Here is a 10,241-nt window from a genome sequence, read left to right as displayed (position 1 = left end):
ACATCCTCAGGAGAAGCAAGCTCTCTCTTTTTCTCTCTCCTCTTCTTCCCTTCTCCCAACCGCCCTTTTCTATGACACATGAAAACAAACAGAATTAACAAAAGCAAACATAACCAAACCATTTAATTACAGAGAGCACTGGGCGAGGAGTCTAGTCCTTACTGGAAGGGTAGCTGCCTCAGAGAAATCACCTCTACCTCTGGGACCCTAATGACTCCCACTCATGTCATGGCTGTAAATCCGTGTCCCTCTGCCTTTGCCATAGGAGGAAATCACAGTTTTTTGTTTTTTTTTTTTTAATTTTTTTTTCAACGTTTTTTATTTATTTTTTTGGGACAGAGAGAGACAGAGCATGAACAGGGGAGGGGCAGAGAGAGAGGGAGACACAGAATCGGAAACAGGCTCCAGGCTCCGAGCCATCAGCCCAGAGCCCGACGCGGGGCTCGAACTCGCGGACCGCGAGATCGTGACCTGGCTGAAGTCGGACGCTTAACCGGCTGCGCCACCCAGGCGCCCCGGAAATCACAGTTTTTAAGACGGTTGGTACAAGGACAAAATGTACACGTCCTGTCATTCGTGTTGCATGGTACCTGGCCCCAAAGCCTTGAAAAAAATCCCAGCCGGTGTTATTACTGAGTGTTGGTTGAACCCGTGGCACGTTTGCTTTTGTCTCCATTGTCCTCCCTTTGTCTTCTGCAGAACGTGATTTATCTTCCTTCGCTTCTGCAGCACATAGTTTACAACTTAACTGATGCCAGTGAGTTTCGGTGAAGTCGGGGGTCAGTGCTGTGTCTCCTGGAGGTAAGATTTTCTGCTCCCTTAGGACAGAGGTGGGGTCTTGACTCTCTACTTCTTGCTGAGCACCTGGCATAGTGTTGCACACATACTAGGTGCTCAACAAAGCCTCTTGTATCTTAGGATATTGGCAGCTTACAGATCACCTATCAAGACCCTCTCGTTTTGCAGCTGACGACACCTAAGCTGACGGCTGGGAGCCTGGAGGCTGCTTCGGATTCTTTGTCTCCCTCTCTCTCTGCCCCTCCCTGGCTCACGCTGTGTCTCCTTTGGCTCAAAAATAAATAAACATTAAAAATAAATCTTAAAAACACATTTTTGAGAGGCCCTGAAAGTACCTGGGGCTCCTATGACTCCCGTTGGATAAACAACTCCAGACAACAGATTGCGTTTATTTCTGATCCTGTGTCCAACTTTGCCCCAAATCACACACATCGGTGCTGCAGAAATTACAATATTGCAGGCCTGAAGGGGTCCCCTTGTTCAGATTATCAGACCCTGCTGAGCGCTGGGATGCCTTCGGGGCAGCGGGAAATTGTGGCGCTCCCTTGGATTTTAGGTTTGCTGGGACCAAAGCTGACCGATGCTTTGAGGAGCAGGTCTTTGCTGGTTTCCCCTTTTAAAGGCCTTGTTCGAGGATACTGGAGAGTTCAACTCTTGGAAAAAAATAAATAAATAAAGCTCTTTCCCTTTCTCTCCAGCCCCATCGGTTGAGTTGAAACAACTGCTGAGTACTGGGTACGTCCCATGTCGCAGCCCTGGGGTAGGGATGTTTGTGGGGAAGAATAAAATTGAATCCCTTACCTGAAGGTGCGCACAGACACGCATGAGCAGAAAAATAACAATTCGGTCCGATCATTCTCATGAGCTCTTGGTGCTCTGAACACCGGAAAGCTCCAAGGAGAGTTTGGACTGTGACTATCATCCTCTCACATCCTAACGGTGTCCGCTTGAAGCAGCCCGTATTTCTAGCAGCTCTGTCCTCTGGGAACACCCTCTGACGCTCTCCAGTGTGGCCCCCATTGTCCCTGAAAATGACCCTGTTGCCTTCACTTCCCTAAGCCTTGTTGCGATTGCAGATTTAAAACAGAGGCAAAGATAAGCGTCACTTGAAAGATCCTGGAGTTCCCTTCCCCCAGATTTCTGGCACACTGTTCTTACGAAAAGGTTGACCACGGACTCACAAGACCTAGCCATATATATGTGTATATATACATATGTATAATATATAATACACAAGACCTAGCCATATATATGTGTATGTGTATATATATAATTATAAAAATATTATATATTATATATAATAATAAATATATATAATAATAAATATATACATAATAATAAAATATATAATAAATATTTTTTTCTCCTTGATGCTAGTGGTAAGTATTTCACTGCGTGCTTTGAAGCTCAGACAACGTAACTCTTAAGTAAACAAAACAAAACAAAACAGCCCTTCACATTTTCAATGATCAAGGCAGCATATCTCCCTATATTTGTAATAACACGTTCATGTAAAATTGGCTAACTTGTGCGAAATGAGGAAAATCCATCAAACAGGATAATTGAGGAAGAGCTACGTAGAGGTGAATAAAACTCACGGCATTGGTTCACTAGCTTTGGGCTAAGCGATTTGAGCTCATTCTTTCTATCCCTGTTTTTCGTGTGAATGTAGGGAGGTTATATAACTTCCCAAGGGTCACACAAGTAGCAATGCTAGATTTAGAACTGGTTCACAGTCAAGTCCTTCTATGCTCTCTCTCCGTCTCATGGTATAATTCTCTCCTTCCTCTTTTCATTGCACGTGTGCACTTCATAAAACTAGGAACAGGACTCCCGTGTATTTCATATTTTATCTCCCAGTGAAGGCGCAGAGACCAGGGTTCCTCTTCATGCCTTCCCAATGTGCTTACATTCTAGGAATTTAACCAGCCGTAAGGTATTTAAATCCAATATTCATGATATTGTTATAATTGCATTTAGTAAACTAATTGACAAAATAAAATGCCAAGCTTTAAGCTCGGTTCTCAGCGTAATTGGTTTTCTCCTCCCACGTAAGATCAGCCCTTAAAACTAAGAGCCGGTGTGGAGTTGCAGCTCCTCACCTTGGGGCCCTCGATTCCTTGTGGTGCTTCAGACCTCGGCTCTCCTGTCCACGGGCGATCATTCCAGCACCACCAAGTTCTATAGCTCTGACTCTCTGCCAGCACAGGACATGAGAAGGGGGCAGGACACGGTCTTCGTGCAGCGGAAAATCAGAAAGGCGTCGGGCTATCCCGTGGTAGATGTAAGAATGCCCTTCCCAGCTCTGGTGCCTTGGGTACACTCGGCCTGCTTTTATGGATTCACCTCTTTCTGGAAGCGGCTCTGTTTGGCAGGAACACTGCCTGCCTCCGGAGACAGATGGACCCATTTACTGGCAAACTTGGGAAGGATAAGGGTAGATGCTTCGTGGGCTTCGCCCTTCCTCGTCTCGGGAGCAAGCTGTTTGGAGGGAGCACCCAACCTCTGAGGCTCCGCTGCTGTTCTGGGGTCCTCCCCGTGGGGGAGAGGCCTGCTCTGGTCTGGGGTTGTCTCTTCTGCCCTGGGTAAGTGTGCCCAGGTCTGGTGGCGAGTGTATCTCAATATATTTGTAACTGGGTGTATTGTAAAGTAATGTAGCATTGACTAACTGGTACGAAAGGAGGAAAATCGATCAAACAGGGTAATGGAGGAAGAGATACGTAGAGGTAAATAAAAATCATGGCGTTTGTTCATTAGCTTTGGGCTAAGCGATTTGAATGCAGTCTTTCTATCCCTGTTTTTCCCATGAATAAAGGGATGGTGAATAACTTCCTGAGGGTCACAGAAGTAGTGGGTGTATTAATTATATATCGCTACGTTACAAATTACCCCCAACGTTAATGCCTTAAAACAACACACGCGTATTATCTCTTGGTGTCTGTGGATCAGGGATCCAGGCGTGGCTCAGCTGGGTCTTGTCCCTCACTCAGAGTAGCTCAGGCTCTAGTCGAGGTGTATGTCAGGGCTCGAGTCCATGTGGAGGCTTCCCGAGGGAGGACTGCTCACTTACTCAGCTGTCGGCGGGACTCGGTTCCTTGTGGGGGGGGGGGGGTGGACTGAGGGCCAGCCCTCACTGGCTATTCCAGAGACCTCCCACAGCTCCTGGCCACGTGACCTCTCCATCAGGATGCTTGTAACATGACAGTCGGTCTCCTCATTCTGAAAAAGCAAGAGAGCACAAGAAGGCCCTCGGAACGGAGGGCATTATCTTTCTGTCACCTAACCTCAGAAGCGACATCCTGCCACGTGTGTCACATTCTGTTTGCCGATGCAGGTCAGTAGGTCCAGCCCACACTCCAGGGGTCAAGGTCGTGGGAAAGCATGGACTCCAGGAGGCAGAGGTCATGGAGGCCAGTTTGGAAGCATGGAGGCCTGTCCATCAACGAGCAGGCAGGGACATCAAGGTCGTGACCACAGCACAACCAACAATAACAGGAAGATGCCATCAATCACGAGATAATCCCAATTTCATAAATATAAAATGTAAAAGGAAAAAAAAATCTTAAAGTCAATGCAATGCAATGTGTTACATCTTAAGGTCTTGGAAACATCACCTTTAAGTGGTTTTTTATAACATTTCTCTTCCCCCTAGAACTTTCACATGACCTTTCGACTCACATGTTATAATGGAGAATCATGAAAGTACAAAATACAGAACCGAGTTTCGAGGCACTTATCGATTAGTAAGTCAATCCGTCAGTCAAGGAGCGGACACCGCTGGGTCCTAGGGATGCATCCCAACCATCAAAATGTACGATGGACTCAGAGGAAGAAAATCATTGTAACTCGACCGTTAAGGGTCTGTCTGCTTCCACCTGGCTGATCAGGGAAGGAAAACCCCACAAAGAGGTGGGATCTGGGCCGGAGTTCCAGGATCATGAGGTTGGTTTCAAGAGAGGAGTTTGAAGTGGCAACGTTCTCTACTGGATTTACTGCAAAAGGGAGGCGAGAGAAGCAGCTGCAGGGACAGAGTGATACATGACAGAAGACTGTGTCACTTTAAACCTCCACCTCTCAGGACCCAGGAGTTAAGTCAGCTACATCGTATTGATTTTAAGTTTGTTTGTTTGTTTGTTTGTTTGTTTTAGGAAAGCGAGAGAGAGAGAGAGAGAGAGAGAGAGAGAGAGAGAGAGAATTCCAAGCAGGTTCTGCACTGTCAGCGCAGTGCCCAACACAGGGCTCGAACCCATGAACCAATCGTGATATCACCACAGGGGCCAAAATCACGAGTGAGACACTTAATCGACTGAGCCACCCAAGTACCCCAAGTAAGCTACATTTTAAAGGACACTTTTGTATTTATTTTATGAAAAGTCATACTTGTTCATGAAAGCCAATTTGGAAAATCGCAGAAAACTAAAAAGAAGGGAAAAAAAAAAAAACAAAAAAACAAAGAAATAATTCCACCAGCCACCCAAAGGCAATTCCTGCATTAACACTGAGTAAATAATGAGAAATAAAACATGAAGTTGAAATGGCCTGTTTGTCCTACTTAGAGTTTCTATGCTTAACTACATTAAGCATAGCATTTCTCGGACATTGGGATTTCCAGTTCCTTCGGAACAGGTGCATGGAATTATGAAGACGGGCAAGTGACACTTTAAGCCAACTCTTGAACCAGAAGTAAAGATGTGGTTCTTTAAAACATATGGATGGGTCTTCCTTTGCCACTCAGGTCAAGGCAAGGAACACTGAGGTCACTCCAAAAGACCCCCGTGCCTCTCCCTCATCATCCCTCCCTCTGTCCTTCCCCAAGGCCACCACTCTCTTGACTTTTAAAACTAGAGATTAATTTTGCAGTCTTTGGAAATTTATTTAAATGCAATCACCCAACGTTCCTCTGTGCTTCAGTCCTTTGGTCAGTGTTGTTTATGAGATTCACCCATGCCGTTTCATGGAGCTGAAGTTCATTGTTACTGCTGAATAGTATTATGTTGTATGTGTATACTGAATGTTCGTAGTCATCCTACTATTGATGGTATTTGGATTGTTTTGAATTTAGAACTTTCCCAGATCATGCTTCCATGAACACTCTGGTGGGTGTGTTTTGGCACACAGGTGCAAATATTTACATTTGCTCCGCTTGGGCAAAGAATTGCTGTATCACAGGGCTTGCAAATGTCCGACTTGAGTGGTGAAGGTCAAACTGTTTTCCAAAGAGGCTGAGTGGGCTCCTTCTCCACCAGGAAGGAGTAAGTGAGTTTCCATTGCTCTGCTTCTTCTCCAGGATTTTGTACCATCAGTCTATTTAATTTTAGGCACTCAATCGAGTACGTAGTAATGTGTCATTCTGGTTTTAATCTGGATTTTTCTGAGGATAAATGAGGTCGATCACATTTTCCTGTGTTTAATGACTGTTTGGATATCCCCTTTTATGAAGCGTCCGTTCATGCGTTTTGCCCATTTTTCTGTTGGGTTGTTTGTCTTTATGTTATCGACTTACAAAAGAGCTTTATATATTTGGGGCAAGCTATTGGACCTCAGTTTTCTTATCTATAAAATGGGAAGGATAATCATACCTACCTCCCATGATAGCGTTATAAGGATTATATGAGTTAAGACATATGAAAGTTTTTAGAGCCATAAGTGGCACACGACAAGTGAATCAATGTTTACTGTTGTTATTAGCCATGCTCCCTACTAGAAGGTTGTGAACACAGAACTCCAAAGAGGCCTTCCTCCTTCTGTGAAAGTTGAAATAAAATAGAGCTACGTATGTCAAGGGGTTTCGAATGGAGCCGGGAAGTCATGCAGAGTGTGGGCCTTATACATGTTCTCACTGGGTAGAACCATGAACTTTTGAACTGGGCCTAAATGCAATTCCAAGAACTGTTCACAAAACCCTGCGAGTTGCCACAGTAATAGCCTTTTACTTAGTGAGTGAGAGCCTTAACGACCAATTACATGGAGCCAAGATTAGTTTTCTGCCACCAACATCAACCAAAATTCTTTGTCAACCATGTATACGAGCGTTCCTCTTTGCCTTTAAAAACCCTTGACTTTTGTTCCCTGGCGGGACACAAACTGGGTTGCTACCCAAATCCCTGCTCCCCAAATTGCAATTCTGAGACCCCAGCTAAATGCTTTTGTTTTGTTTCAGATCTGCCTCTTTCCAAGGTGGACACGTTTATTTATCGTCTTTGTCTCGTGTGTCCCGAAGGACTGGAACTCACCACCTTCACCCTTCGCTGTGCCCACCCAGGGCCCAAGAGTAGCTTTAGAGGGAGATTCTGCTGTCATTATATTACCATCACCACACTTAAAAAAAAAAAACAGGGGCGCCTGGGTGGCGCAGTCGGTTAAGCGTCCGACTTCAGCCAGGTCACGATCTCGCGGTCCGTGAGTTGAAAAAAAATTGTAGAAAAAAAAATAAAAAAAAAAAAAAACCAAAAAAACCCAAAAACAAACAAACCCCAAACCATTAAAATTGTGCGTTTCCTCTGAGGAGAACAAGGTAGTTCTCAAACTGAAAATTACCGAAGAAGCATCTCACAGCCCCTGCACGTTGCAGTTGGTATCTGACATGTTAATTCCCAAAGTTTTAACGGAATGATTTTGCACCAGAAGTTTAAAAAAAAAAATAAACAAAACGTCTCGGAACACAGAAATACAATGTATTAAAAATTAAAGGATGTGCAGTGTGAGCACTGAAGTATTTTAGGCCAAGTGCCCAGGCCCCGCCTCATCCACCTTCCCTCGGTTCGCCAACCACACTTCGGAAAAAAGGGACAATTTTTCTCTTCCACCCCACTGGGAATTGTTTGCTTCCAGTGGCCAAGGCGGCAGGGGCTTCTTACACACAAACAAATACACGCACGGTAACCAGCCCACTTTGCTCCCTCCATCTGTGAAATTTTCACAGATAGATTAAATAAATTCTTTTTTTCAGGAGGCAAGTGGGAGGAGGACCATAATTTAGGCCTTTACAACCCCAAAAGACATGCAATCTTTCATTTATTATTATTCCTCATGGAGAATGGCTACTAATATCTCCCTTCTAGGTCCCTTAATTAAATTCAGCTTCTTATATATTTTTTTTCTCGATTCACTCCCTTTCGTCCCTGGATTAACCTAGTTCTCCATTGTTGTAATTTCTCAACTGTTAAATTTCATTTAGCTCATTTAAATTTCTGTAGATGTTGCTCCCCGAGTGGAAAGTTTGTTTATTTTTTCACTTTTCTCCCCGGGCAAGAAAGCCATCTCACTCAGACCAGAGCTGAGTAATTTATGAACATTCACACTAAGGTGGATTTTGCCATATAGAAGTGTGAGCATAGGAGAGATTTTAGAAAGACAGAGGGGTTGGTCCCACGCGGCCAACAGTGATCCCCCTCTTCCTTGAAGCCCCCTTCTAAAGAGTTGCGTCTTCCACAACATCTCGTCCTCGCAACGCCCACAGGGTGACTCAGGGGACACTGCAAGAGACTAGGCTGCTTTTGCTGATTATTCGCTCCCCTTTCCTTCTAGGACCTAATACGCACCTGCCTGTTGCTGTGACTCACAGCGCCCCTTGTGGCAAGACTTAGCAATGACATGCTGCCGCCGGTGCAATGCGCGCCGATGAGTCTCGCTTGAGGGGGAGCTTCCAAGGCCATCGCAAGTTTCCACTAGCACTTTTGTTCTTCTGTCCCAAGTCCCCGAATGAGAAGGCACGTGGAGCCACAGGAAGTGAGCTGTGGTCTCCTACGTATGACGTGACCAAGAAATAAATGTCTGAGACTCGGGGGTTGTTGGTTACTTTCAGTCTTGCATTGAAATTACTTCACTGAAATTATTATTTGTTTACTGGTCTTCAAGGTATAGTCCTTGAAGACAGAGGATGCATTGTCTTTGTGGGGCATCTGCATAGTTTGGTCCTTGGCAGTCAGTAGGAAGTAATAAATGACTGTGGAATAACTGGATGACCCAATGGAGACCTCCAATGATAAGCATCCGTCCAATGATATATCAGCGGTGCCCTATTGGGTGATGTTTCTAATTCCGAGCAGACGTCTGATCCTCCAGGATGTCCACCGTGGACGTTGGTTCTATCCCTTGGGCTCATAGAAAACCCCCTAATACCTTGTCATGTCTTTTGAAACAACGCTCCTATCCCCTTCTGGGGTGGCCTTTGCAGATGAAATATCCCCAGTCCTCAGCCCTGTTGTTATCTTAGGTGGTTTCAACCTCCTTAACGTTCTGGGGACTCTCCTTTGCAGGGACACTAGTTTACCCAGGTCCCTCCTAGAATGTGGGATCTGGAATTAGCACCAGACTCTGTGTGTGGCTACAGGAGCGCAAAGTGAGGAAGGGTCATCTCCTCTGGACTAATCCTTCATCTGGACTAATTACAGTGAGTCTAACACAGCCTTTGCTGTCCTTGGCAGCCGCATCACACTGCTGACTCACACTGAGTCGACCAAATCCCTGAAGATTTATTCACACGTCTTTATTGCCAAACTTGGCCTCAACTTGTGCAGTAGGTTTTGGGGACCCCAGTATAGATCCTAACACCTTTCTTTGTTCGGTTCTCTGCCTCATTTCATTTGGTCCATGGTTCCTGTCTGTTTGGGGAATGGAAGGCTTTATTCCTAGGGATAGAAATTCAGCTACTGGCCGACAGGAAGGAGAAACCACGTTGGGGCATCACCTCTGGCATGCCTAGTGAGCCCTGCTGTCTGGTTCAGGAGCCTGTCCTTGACTACCACAGCATACACTATGGTGTCTTTGTTTAGTTTTTCAAGGAGAACAGTAGAGCAGCATTGAGATCCAGCACAAACCAGCAGCTTATTTATGCGAGACAGATGCCAAGATGGCTCCCATAATCTCCACTTCCTTGTACGCATGCCTTTGCATAATTCCTTCTGCCTGAGGGTGATGTGTCCTCTAACTTGCTTCAAGCCAGCAGAATACGGCAAAGCTGATGGAATATATGTGATTGCATCCACACAATTCCATTACATGAGAAGATAACGTTGTCTTGCTAGGAGACCCTTGCTGGCTATGAAGAAGCCATGCTGATTGTGAACTGCCCTGCGGGGAAAGACATGGCAAGGAGGCTTCTAACTGATAGCGAGAAACTGAGCCTCTCTCTCTTATAGCCTACAAGAAACAGTATGCCTCCAATGATCGCGTGGGCCTAGAAGAGGATTTGTCTCCAGTTGAACCTTGGGGTGAGGCTGCAACCCTGGCCAATACCCTGATTACAGCTTTCAGATAAGATTCTGAAGCAGAGAACCAAGAAAAGCTGAGACTGGATTCCCGATCCACAGAAACTGAGATATAATAAATGTGTGTGGTTTAAGTGTTTTATAGTTGTAACTCAGGAACATGTAACTAGTATATCATGCAATTAGGTAGTAGAAACCAAAATCAGTTGGGAGCCCATGCATCAGAAAACACAT

The sequence above is a fragment of the Herpailurus yagouaroundi genome, unplaced genomic scaffold (assembly GCF_014898765.1).
Source record: "Herpailurus yagouaroundi ecotype Mexico unplaced genomic scaffold, PumYag 28, whole genome shotgun sequence".
Classification (NCBI taxonomy): Eukaryota; Metazoa; Chordata; class Mammalia; order Carnivora; family Felidae; genus Herpailurus; species Herpailurus yagouaroundi.
Note: the sequence above shows the minus strand (reverse complement) of the source record.